Here is a 12,861-nt window from a genome sequence, read left to right as displayed (position 1 = left end):
CGCTCCGCGTCCTCCTCCTTCTCTGGCAACGTCCCTTGCATCAGGTATTCCTTGAATTCCTTGGTCCAACATCCCTCCCGGGGCTCGAGAGCTAGGAGTAGGCATGCTCCCGAGGTCGGGCCACATGCCGGGGTTCCTGTGGCAGGCGGCTACGGGAGTTCCTCCCGAGGCTGAGCTGTTCTTGAAAGCGGTGGCGTTGCTGATGGCTTGAAGAGCCGCTCCTCGAAGACGCCAGGCTCCTAGGGTTGTCACTTGGATGCTCTTGTGGCGATGTCGTCGGCTTCCTTGTTAGTGCCATGGGGCACGTGCTGCAACTCCAGGCCCTCAAATTGTTTCTCCATCTTGCGCACCTCTGCGAGGTATGCTTCCATGTGTTCGTCCCTTGGCTCATATATCTTGTTGGAGAAGTTGACGAGGAGCTACGAGTCACCCCTGATGGTGAGTCGCCTTCATATTCTGCAATGTTGTTGGAGACCTTCTCGCCCTGCTGGAAGCAGAGCTGCATGGCATCGTAGATCTTGTCCTAAGTGGTTGAGATGAGCACTGCTCCAGCCCCCGCGCCCTGGCACGCGAAGGCACCATCGAAATACATGACCCAGCCGTTGGGCGCCTTGCTTCCTGGCGAGAGGGACCGGTCTTCGCCTACTTCAAGCGCTGGGGCGTCTGTCCATTCTGCCACGAAATCAGCGAGAACGGCTCCCTTGATGACCCTGGTAGTACTGAACTCCAACTGGAATGCTTGCAACTCGATGTTCCACTCAGCGACCCTTCCAGCAGAGTTGGGGCTCCTGAGCACTCTTTCCAATGGGTAGGTTGAGATGACCTTGATGGGGTGGCCTTGAAAGTAGTGCCACAGCTTTCGTGAGGCCACCAGGAGCGCGAGTAGGAGCTTTTGAGGCATGGCGTACCATGCTCTTGCGTCCCGTAACACCGTGCTAACGATGTATACCGGGTGCTCGACGAGGGTAGGCGTGCTGATGAGGCTTGCATCTTCCGGAAGCTGGGGTGCCTCTTGAGGTGGTGGAGCCCTCGAGGCTTGATCGCTTGCCGAGGACTTTGGGGTTTCGAGAGCGTCGTCCTGCTGAGCTTGCTCTTCTGCTACTCCTGCGGCGGCCCTTGTGGCGCCCTCCAGATCTTGTGTCACCTCTACTGGGGGTGTGGCTCGGCACGACGTGCCCTTGGCTTGGTGTTCTTCCCGAACCGCTACTAGAGCCACGCTGGCAGAGTAGGGAATGGCGGCACGATAGATCACTAGGGGCTCGAGAGGCCGTGGCTCCACCATCACTGGGGGGCTAGTCAGGTATCTCTTGAGGTCTTGAAATGCTCGGTCCGCCTCTGGGGTCCACTCGAACGGGCCCTTCTTCTTCATCAGCTTGAAGAAGGGTAGGGCTCGCTCTCCCAGCTTGGAAATAAAGCATCCCAACGCAGTCACTCGTTCAACAAGCTTCTGCATTTCCTTGAGGGTTTGCGGTGGACTCATGTCTTCAATGGCCTTGACCTTCTCTGGGTTGGCCTCGATCCCCCTGTGAGACACAAGGAAGCCCAGCAATTTACCGGAAGGGACGCCAAACACACACTTCTCTGGGTTGAGCCACAACTCCACCTGGCGGAGGCTTTCAAAGGTCTCCTCTAGGTCTTGGATCAAGGTCCTCGCCTCCCGTGACTTCACCACGATGTCGTCGACATAGGCTTCAGTGTTCCTCCCGAGCTGCTGACCCAAGGTGATGTGCATGAGCCGCTGGAAGGTTGTGCCCGCATTGCGCATTCCGAAAGGCATGCAAGTGTAGCAGTGCACCCCACATGGGGTCAGGAAGGCCGTCTTCTCCACATCTTCTACCGCCATCTTGATCTGGTGATATCCTGAGAACGCATCCGGGAAGCACAGCAAGTCAAACTCGGCAGTGCAGTCCATGATCTGGTCGATGCGCGGAAGCAGGAACGGATCTTGGGGGCAGGACATGCTGAGGTTGGTGAAGTCGATGCACATCTGTTCCTTCCCGCCTTTCTTGGGGACAATGACGGGGTTCGCCAGCCACTCTGGGTACCGAACCTCGCGAATGACACCCGCATCCTCCAGCTTGCGGGTTTCTTGGATGATGAAAGCTTGCTTCTCCGTGGACTGCTGCCTCGCCTTCTGCTTCATGGGGCGTACGTTGGGGCACACCTTCAGGTGGTGCTCTGTCACCTCTCTTGGGACCCCCACCAGCTGATCGGGCTCCCAAGAGAACACTTCCTTGTTTGCGCGCAAGAACCGTACCAACGCCTCCTCCTGATCAGGCTCGAGGTTTGGCGCCTATGGTAAAGGTCGCCCCTGAGGACCCATCCTCCTCAACCAGCACTCGCTTGGTTTCTACCTTGTCCTAAGTGAAAAACTGCTTCTTCTTGGTTGGTGCGGCGCCCTTGGCCTTGGAGGTGTCCGAGTCGGAGGGCTGCGCTGCTGCGACGGTTTTGAGGGTGAGCTTGAGCGTCATCAAGGCTTCCTTGGCGTCCCAGTTGATGGTGAGGACACCTCCTCTCCCCGGCATCTTCATGAGGTTGTAAGCCAGATGGGTTGCTACCATGAACTGGGCTAGATGTGGGCGATGTTGAAGTCGATGAGCTCGGTGCGGTAGTTGTCGCGCGTGCCGAAGATTATGGGGAGGCGGATCTGCCCCAGGGAGCAGGCGGAGCCTCCATCGACCCCCGAGAAAGGCCTGCTAGGGCGGATCCACTCGAGCGGTACGTGAAGAAGGCTGAAGGCCTCAACGGAGAGCATGTTGAGGCCAGTGCCGCCGTTGATGATAGTCTTGGTGATGGATACGTGGTAGATGGTGGGTGTGCAAAGCCTTGGGAGCACACCCGAGCCGACGGTGGAGGCGGGATGATCCCCTGAGTCAAAGGTGAGGTCAGCCTCGGGCGCGGCCCAGCCCGACGGAGCCCCCGGGCGCTTGGAAGTGGCGCCGATCTGGCAAAAGAACGGCTTGACATGACGGTCTTAGGGTGGTGCTTGTGAGCCGCCGAGGAGGGCCGCAACCGCATGGTGCGCCGGTGCCCCGTAGTGCGCAACAAATAGGCCGCACAAATCCTCCTAGGACACCACCGTGGATCCGAGAAGGTTGAGCAGCCAGGCGCGTGGTGCGCCAGTCAAGGCCATGGGAAGCCATTTGGCCATGACCTTATCGTCACCCCCGGCCTTAAGGATGGATTCCTCATACGCCAGCAGGAAAGCCGATGGGTCCGCCGCGCCGTCGTAGCACGGCGGCGTCTCCGGCTTGAACTTGGGCGGCCACTTAACCTGCCGCAGGGCGGGAGAAAGGGCTCGGAGCCCCCGAGTGCCACTGTGAGCACCCGTAGATCCGTCCGGCGGGGCGGCGCCAGCCATGGAGAATGGGCGCGAAGATGGTGGAGCGCGAATCGACGAAAGAAAACTCCGGCGCACCCCCTACCTGGCGCGCCAAATGTCGGATCACGGGTTTCGGCAAAACCCTCAAGGTTCGAACACTGGGGTGCGCGCGGAGATCTCCCTCCTACCGATCCACGTCCTACCTCAGCTAAGATCTTACGAACTAACTCGACAAAATCACAACACAAGGGACACAAGATTTATACTGGTTAGGGACACCGTTGTGGTGTAATACCCTACTCCAGTATGGTGTGGTGGATTGCCTCTTGGGGTGAGCATGATTAGTACAAGGGGAAGAACAGCCTCCTGAGGAGAGGTGTTCTTGTGCTTGGTGAACTCGTGGTTGTCCTGGTCTCTCTTGGCCAGACTGGTCTATCTTCCTCTCTCTTAGCTACGGTGGTGGCTAGTCCTATTTATAGAGGCCCTGGTCCTCTCCCCAAATATTGAGCGGTAAGGGAGCCAACAACGACCAATTTGAAAGGGGACAGCTAGTACAGCTTATCCTGACAAAAGCAGTCTTCGCCTGTCCAAGGCTCTGGTGGTGACGCCGTCTTGGCCTCCACGGTGACCTCCATCTTGCCATCCTTCTGGTCTTGGTCTTCTTGCACTAATATGAAAACCTTTGCTTGATTCTTCAGTACCCCGTGCCTGTGCCTGCTTCCTTAGCACCAAAGAGGAAACAAGGACACTGTGCGCGCTGGTGCCCGCCTGGCCTTGGTCGTCATGGCTCACGTCACTAGAACCTCGCGAGGTTTGCCTGGCCTTGAACTCTCCGCCCCTCGCGAGCCAGCCTGGTGAGGCCGCTCCTGAGGAGGTCCTGTGTTGCTCGCCTCGCGAGGCTTGGCCCCTCGCGAGGGTCTTGAGTCCTTGCTGGTGAAGATGGGCCGTATGGGCCCGCTCGCAGAGCCACGCTGTGGGCCGCAGGAAGGCAAGTCTGGGGACCCCCGTTCCCATAACGCCGACACGCACGTAGCATGCACACGTACGTACATTAGTCATGTTGCAAGGAAGTAAATACAGCCACATACGTACATACGGGTGGGGTCTCGAACACCTACTCGCGCATACGTACGGACAGGGCTCGTGTACATGGCTGTGGCTGGGTCGGAGCGGAGAAACTGCGTCGTCTTCGTGTTCATGGGGATGCAACAGAACGCGTCGTGTTCATCGGGAGGCAACGGAACACGTGCTGTTCATCGGGAGCCAACCGGCTTGGACGGAACAGCCGATGGAAACGAGGCCTGGCGTACCGCAGAACGAAGGAAACAGCCTTGTGTTCGACCGACCACGGTGGAAACGGGATCCTGTTCATCGGGACGGGTCTGGCATACCACAAAACGGAGGAAATAGACCTCCTTAGGTGGAAACGGGGTCCTGTTGATCGGGAGGGGTGAGGCGTACCGCAAAACGGAGGAAACGGACTTGTGTTGGAGCGCTATGGTCGAAACGGGGGTCCTATTCATCGGGAGGGTGTGGCGAATAGCAAAACGGGACTCCACGGGATACTGTTCATCTCCACCGTCGACCTCCTCTAGCCTCGACGGGCTACTGTTCATCCACCGTCGACCTCCTCCAGCTTCCACCTGCGACTGTTCATCCACGGGCTCCTGTTCATCCAGCCTCCACCGCGCGCTCCTCCACCGGCTACTGTTTAACCAGCCCTCTCCATGGGATCCTGTTCAACCACCCCTCCACGGGCTACTGTTCATCCAACCCTCCACCGGCTACTGTTCAACCAACCCTCCAGTGGCTACTGTTCAACCAGCCCTCCACGGGGTCCTATTCATCCACCGGCTCGATCGATCGGGGTATTATTCATCCAGCGGCAACGGCCTCTACTACCATGGGATCATGTTCATCCAAAGCCCCCAACAATGCTCACTGTTCATCCAGAGGCAACATCGATCGGCTTCAGTTAGTAGTAGTAGCGAAGGAATCACTCGGGTTCAGTTAACAGCAAGGGATCGATCAATCGCTCGGGTTCAGTAACGCGTAGCCTCAACGCCTCGCTTGGGTTCAGTTAGAGCCCAACACCTCGCACACACGCACGTATGTACGAGAGAAACGCGCATCTCTCGGCCCCCGACCACCCACCATAATTGGGAACTCCCCGATATTTTCCTCGCCCTCGCTTCTACCATGGTTTTTTTCGTCATGGACGGCCCAAAGAATGTCATGCAGCTGTGTCTCCGGCCCGCCCAAGACGAAAAGCCGATTTTCTGTCATGAGTTTTTGTCATAGAAGTAGGAGCCCACCACATCTATGATGATACCGGGTTTTTTCACAATTATTGTCATAGAAGTGTCATAAGTCTGACAAAAAAATCGTTCTGCCCAAAATGTCACGGATTTGTCTTTTTTGTAGTGAAGGGCGTATGACGTTCATGGTATCGAAGTACCAGACAGGCATGTAATAATCTTAAAGTAACTCACGGGAGGAGGTAAAGCTAGTACAGATAGATGCAAGAACGATACAATGCCGCAGGGACAGACCCTATGCGGCCCGGGGACGATGCAGCCCGAGGGGCGCCCCAACAAGGTAAACCAAAGATGCAAAAGGATACGTGCCGTAGGGACAGGCCCATGCGACTTGGGGATAATGCAGCCCAAGGGGCGCCCCCAAATGAATAAACTGGAAAATGTCACCTGGTGCCGTTGTTGAAGAGATGTTGAAGTAGCTGCAGATGCGCGCTGAAAAGGTTGCTCCTCACAATCCGCCTTGGTCTTGAACCTCGGGAGGCTCTGTAGGTTCGAGAGGCTCACGAAGAACCGTTGCTAGCTCCGCCAGGACCGCGTGGTACCTGACCTCCTGAGCAGCCACGATGCTTTGCAGGCGATGCTGGAAAGCGGCAGCCGCGTTCGGCAAGCCAAAAGGCATGCGAACGTAGCTGTGAGGTGGGCCCTCACACCGACCAGCGCGCGAAGGCCAGAAGCGCTTCTGAGTTGCGGCTCTGTTGAGCCTGGGGATGTTGACGCAAACGCGCGGCTCGTTGTCCTCGCTAGGACAAGGTCCGTGCCAGGTGGTAGGCGATGGTCGCCACACATGGCTCTCGCCTCTTGAAGCTCCTCAGTCATCTTGGTGATGAACTCCTGAGCACCTGGCACCCTGTGCCTTGTGCCCTCGTGAGGGAAGCGTGCGATGAAGCATGCCTCCATGTGGTGCCCGAATGCCTCCCTTGTGACGTTGGCTAAGTCAGAGGCCCTCCATAAGAGAGCCCCCAAGCCCAGCCTGAGGAGGGCGCCGGGCGTGCCTTGCTATGCATGAGAGGGAGGCGCCCCATCTGTGGGCACTGATCCTGAGGTGGTACCGCTGGAGACACCGCTCTCCTGAGGCTCTTGGCGGAGTAGCTTCTTCTTCTTCTTGGGGACATCCTCAGGAGGATAGATGGCACCTTCGTTGTCTGGGTCTTCAGTTGCTGCGGGCTAATAGGCGTACTCGAGGGAGCACATCACGTCCTTCTCCTCGCAGGCAATCGTGATGATGTTGCGGTTCCCAGGCATCTTGAGGACGTTGTAGCCATCATGGGTCACTGCCATGAACTTGGCCAGGGTCGGATACCCAAGGATGGCATTGTACGGGAGGCGGATGTGAGCGGAGTTGAAGTCGATCAGCTCAGTGCGGGAGTTGTCGCGCTCGCCGAAGGTGACAGGGAGGCGGATCTACCCTATCGGGGTGGTGGAGCCATCGGTCACTCCTGAGAAGGGCTAGATGGGCTGCAGCTGATCATAGGGCACTTGGAGGCGGTCGAACATCTCGATGGAAATAACATTGAGCCCCGCACCACCATCGTTGAGGGTCTTGGTAACAAGGACATTGCTGATGACGGGCGAGCAGAGCATCGGGAGAGCACCGGTAGTTGCCGCACACTTCAGCTGGTCAGACGAGCTGAAGGTGATGGTGCACTTGGACCACCTGAGCGGACGTGTGGCCTCGAGCCTAGGGAGGGCTGCGTTCACCTCACGAGCGAACTGCTTGAAGATGCGGTGGGAGGCTGTGTGGCACCCCGGCTCAGAGAAACCGGAACGCCCCATATTCCAGCCCAGAGATCGAGGAGAAGTCTCTGGAATATGACACTGCTTGACATAGAACAAATCAGCTCTTATAACAAGAATAATAATACAAGGGTCTGATGTTACAAAGAAGCACATCAGCACGGTGACACTACGCCTGCGATAGTACACATGCTCTATGCTAGCAGTGGAACAACTTGTAGCAGCGGAATACTTCTAGCAGCGGACAACGACGAATGCAGTGAACTCCATTCCACAGGGACTCTAGCTAGGACAGGATCTTGCTCACACGCACGGAAACCTTAACAAGCACTCAAGCAATCATGGCATCACCTGCAATCTAGCATGACACGCCAGGTCAGTACATTGAATGTACTTGCAAGCTCACAACGACCATAAGCATCAACGCAAAACAATAACACAACATTAAGCAGGTTAATTAAATTAACAACTACCATGATGGAGCAACTACTAATCATGATATGAACTACTAGAATACTGATAAACCAGCATCTCAGGTCTCAAGAACCACATTCTCGGATCGTGGGTTCCAGCTAACCCTTGAGGTTCGAACTCTAGGGTGCGCACGAAGAACACTCTCTCCCTAGTTCGCTCGCTCAATGATCTCATGGCCTAGCTTGACGAACCCAAGGAACAAGAGACACAAGGGTTTATACTGGTTCGGGCCACCTTGCGGTGTAATACCCTACTCTAGTGTGGTGTTGGTAGATTGCCTCGTAGGCTAAGGATGAACTAGTACAATGGATGAACAGCCTCAGGAGGAGAGGTGTTCCTCAGCTCGGTGAGATGGGGATGTGAGGATGGACTGGAGCCAATCCAAGATGGGTCGATCCCTGATCCCATATGCCTCCTCTCTTACCTAAGGTGGTGGCTAGTCCTATTTAGAGAGGCCCTGGTCCTCTTCCCAAATGTTTAGGCGGGAAGGGATCCCACAACGGCCAAGTTTGAAGGGGGACAACTAGTACAAGCTGTGCTGACAAAGGTGGTCTTCGCCTGCCAAAGGCTCTGGTGGTGACGCTGCAGTGGGCTCCGTGGTGACCTCCGTCCTGCTGTCCTGCTGGTCTTGGTCTTGTTGCACCGATATGGAAACCTTTGTCTGATGCCTCGGGACTCCTTTCCTGCGTGTGCCTCTTTAGCAAGAAAAAGGAAACTGGTACATTGTGCCCGCTGGCGCCCGCCTGGCCTTGGTCGTCACGCCTCATGTGACCTGAACCTCGCGAGGTGCCCCTTGCATAGAGATCTCCACTCCTCGGGAGCCATCCTAGCGAGGCTGCCCCCAGGGAGGTCTTGGTGTCGTCCGCCTCGCGAGGCTTGGCCCCTCGCGAGGGTCTTGTGTGGTTGCTACTGAAGATGGGCCGTACCAGGCCATTGGTTGCGCTGGCTGCCATTATCGCCTAACAAAAGTCTGGCGCTAGCTGCAGAGTCTTCATTGCCTTCCTTTGTCTTGCTCCAGATCCACTTTGCTGTTCTTCGCCCCAAGAGACTCCAGATCCGCCATGGCTCCTCCCTAGCTTGTGTAGCCAATGGTGTCCGACAAGGGGAAGGCCATGCGCTCGCTCTCCTGGTACGAGCCCGCCTTGAACGCGCCCAATGTCTCGGAGAAGAACTTCGCCACCACGCTCCTGATGGCGGCAGGTGCCAGCAACGAGGGGGGAGAGACCGCGCTTCGGGTTAGCTCCCCCGAGTCGTAGGTCTCCGATAGCACCTTATACCCCTTCTTTATGCACAATGTCTTCGCGGGGCTGGTCCTCCCTTTCTCTGAGTTTTTCTACGCCGTCCTCCGCCATTACAAGCTCCACGCCCTCCACCTTCATCCCAGTTTTGTCCTTCTCCTGTCCATCTTCGCCTTCTATTGTGAGGCATTCGTGGGGATGATGCCGTACGTGGTGCTGCTTCGCCATTTCTTCTACCTATGGAACAAGGATGGCGCAGCATGCTCAGGGTGCACCAACTTCGTTGCGGCAGACGGAGCCAATGCAATCTCGAGAGCCGGGAAGAAGGCAGAGGGCTTCCAGAGAAAATGGGTCCTCATGAATGCCAAGAGCCCCTACCCTCGGCTAGTGCTGCCAGCGGGGAGGCCAATGCCTCATGATGGGTGGTCTAGCGAGAAGCTCACCGACCCGCGGGCGGAGCAGGTGCTGGGGAGGATAGCGGCTGACTTGAAGCCGGACGACCCAAAGGTGGAGAAGCTGACGGGGGCCATGATCGTCAAGGAGTTCCTGTCGCAGCGCCTGGCACCGCTCCAGGCACGCTCGTGCCCCTTGTGGAGGCTCATGGAGGAAGGAGGGGGTGACTTCCGCCTATGCCCGGACGCCTTGTCCGACGAGGAGCTAGTCAAGGTCCTCCAGCTCCTAGTTGCAGAGGATCATGGGTATCCTCCTGACACCCATCTTCCTCTGTACCGCCGCTAGGATGGGTCGAAGATTGTTGCCGCCATGTGCCCATGCCCATCTTCAATGAGGGAAGGCTCGTGCCGCCGGCGCCTACCGGGGCTCCGGTGGTGGAGGCCCCGGTGATGGTGTCCTCTGGTGAGTCCGCCGAGGAGGAGGGGGCTGACTCGGAGGTGACCCAGGAGGGAGCTGGGGAGACCTCTCCTCTCCACGTGGCGAACCTCCTCCGCACCCTTCCTGACGACGACGAGGCCTGCGATCACCCGGTGATGGAGTCACCAATCTCCGTTGGGGTCATGACAAGGTCCGGCGGGACCCCTCGAAGAAGCCGCTGGCCAGGGTCCTGTAGAAGGGTAGGTCGACGCTGATCTCCTGCAGCGATGCAGCGGCTCTGTCGTCAGTCGATGCTGATGCAAGCCCGGCTGCCATGGCCTTGCCAGCCCCTAGGGCTCGCATGCCCGTGCTCCAGGCCGCGAACCCTTCGGGCTTGGTGCTCTAGAAGAGGCCAAGGGCATACGCCGCCGTAGATCAGTAAGCACTTTGTCCTAATCTTTCGTCCCTGTCCTTGCTGCAGTTTCGTGATGTCTTCCTTGCACTAGCAGACCAACATCGATGGCGAAGAAGAACAAGGCGGCGATCACAACCCCTGAGGCCTAGCAGCCAGCTGCTGCAGCGCCTCCTCCGGTGCAAAGGGATGGTGGCGGCTCCTGAGCCTCAGCATTCAGGTCGTCCTCACGAGATTCAAAGGATCGACCTCAGGAGAAGACGACCTCCATGGCCAAGCCAACTCCGGAGGCGCCTGCTGCCAGCACGCCTGCTGAGGCTCCGAAAGCTCTGAAGCCCTCAGCCTCCTCTGCTGCCGCCAACCTGTAGGCCCTGGAGCCGATGTTGCCTCCTCCTCTTCCTATCATGCCAGTTGGTTGTGATCCTTCTGCCTCGCCTGATGCTCTAGAGGAGGATTTTTCTGCACTAACCCAGCTTCGGGACGATCTTTAGGGCGCCGACCATCGCTTGGCGTCAGGGCGCCTGGAGCTGATCTCGGGGTGGTTGCGGTCCGATGCATCCATGACGGTGGCATGGGGCCAGGCCATGGAAGCTTCTAAGGAGGGCAAGCGGGCTATCGACCATGCCGCAGCTGCCCGCGAGGTGGTGTTAAAGGGAGCCGAGGACGCCAAGGAGCACTGCCGGGTGGCGAAAGCCGAGCTGGAGACCCTACGCAATGAACGTGCTGCCGAAGCTCATCAGTATGAGGCACGGGAGGAGAAGCTGAAGGCTCAAGAATACATGGTTGCCGGCCATGAGATGGAGCTAGAGCAGCTAGCACGGGCGTAGCCGTGGAGCGCCACCACTTGGAGGAGCCGGAGAAGAAGGTGGAGGTGGAGAAGGCCCAGCTAGAGGCCAAGGCGAAGGTTCTTGCTGAAGATCGCATGGCCTTGAAATCTCTTGAGCCGAGGTCCCGCGAAGCCCTGCAGGAGCTCTACGAGAAGGGCTTGGAGAATTCATTGGTGACTGATGATGATGGGCTTGCCCAGCTACTCCCTCAGCTCCTCAAGGTGCTCGAGGACGTCATCAATGGGATCGGCCCCATGGTGGTGGGGAAGCCTGCGCGCTCTCCTCATCAGCCCTCATGCGCGTCTTCAGCCACCTTCATCTTTGCGATGCCAGCGTCGACCTCGACACCCTGCTCAAGCCCGTGGATGAGGAGCGCTGCGAGGTTGCTACCGAAGCCGCGAAGGACCGGGTGGAGGCCCTATTGGAGAAATTCCTCGCCATCGACCCCGTGCCTTCAGCGATAGTGTCTCTGCCCCTGTGACCTCGACCGATGGCACGGGCGACGGCGACACTACTGACGGGAGGCGCTCCCTGATGACAACGCCCAAGACTGAAGAGGAGGCTTGCTAATGGGCGGTGTTGCTCCTTCCCATTTTTACTTTCCTGCAAACTTTCCTGCGATATGCAACGTGCCTCGTGGAGGCGTCAAAACATGTGTTTGGTATTGGAGAAATAGTATGTCTTGTAATAATTTGTTAGAATTCCATGATCTCCTTTCCGTTTGCTTGATGTTCTACGTCGGCAGGGCCCGGCCCCGCGCATGCCTCAGCCGCCGTTGGGTCATCTGGATCACCAGGACGAGACCAAGGGGTGAGGGCCTACATGACCAGTTAGGCTCCTGAGTCGCGATGCTCAGGAGTCCCCCTTGACACGCAAACAGCCTACAGAAAGGAGATGCGAAAGTAGGTCTTAGTGTTCTGCGTCGGCAGGGCCCGACCCCACGCGTACCTCAGCCGCCGTTGGGTCGTCCGGATCACCAGGACGAGACCAAGGGGTGAGGGGCTACATGGCCACTTAGGCTCCTGAGTCGCGATGCTCAGGAGTCCCCCTTGACGTGTAAATAGACCTCCATACCTGTCCTCGCCGAGGTCCCGGTCGGGAGAGGGGCGCGACTACCAGGTCCGGGGGACCTAGCAGGGTGGCGTACGCCAGGTGTGAACTGAGCGTAGCCCCTGTGCCCAGCCCCCTTGCACGACTCTCCTGGGGGGAAATTGTTGCGACGAAGCTGGACACCGAGCCGATTGGCTCCTGAGGTTGGTGCGGCCATGGGTCGCCCTCAGTTGTTTATCACCAGCGCGGAGCATAACGCTTCCACACTTGCACGGACATAGCCGCTCCTCGACTGTGTCAACTACCAGCGCGGAGCATGGTGCTTCCAGTGGTACGTGGGTGAGGAATCCCTCTGAGTGGAGCCCCCGTGGCATGTACAGCCCCGCCCTGACACGTGGCTTGCACGGCAGGGCCAGACAAGGCGTGTCTGGGCACTCGTGAGCCAGCGCGGGACTCACGAGGCCCTAACTCATGGCGGGTTGCACCTGGATTGAATCTTGACAGCTGTGGTGGACCTGCGAGATGGTTAGACAACCTGCGCCGAATGAATCTCCTGAGGTGATCACATGAGAAGGCCAAACACCAACGACCCCAGGAGGTGACGTGAATAGGGCCGGCCCGCTAGACAGGGCTCAGTCGTTGGATTTATCGACGCTGTAGGGACGGACTCGAGCAC

This window comes from Triticum urartu, chromosome 5A, assembly GCF_056163025.1.
Source record: "Triticum urartu cultivar PI428250 chromosome 5A, HENAU_Tu73, whole genome shotgun sequence".
Classification (NCBI taxonomy): domain Eukaryota; kingdom Viridiplantae; phylum Streptophyta; class Magnoliopsida; order Poales; family Poaceae; genus Triticum; species Triticum urartu.
Note: the sequence above shows the minus strand (reverse complement) of the source record.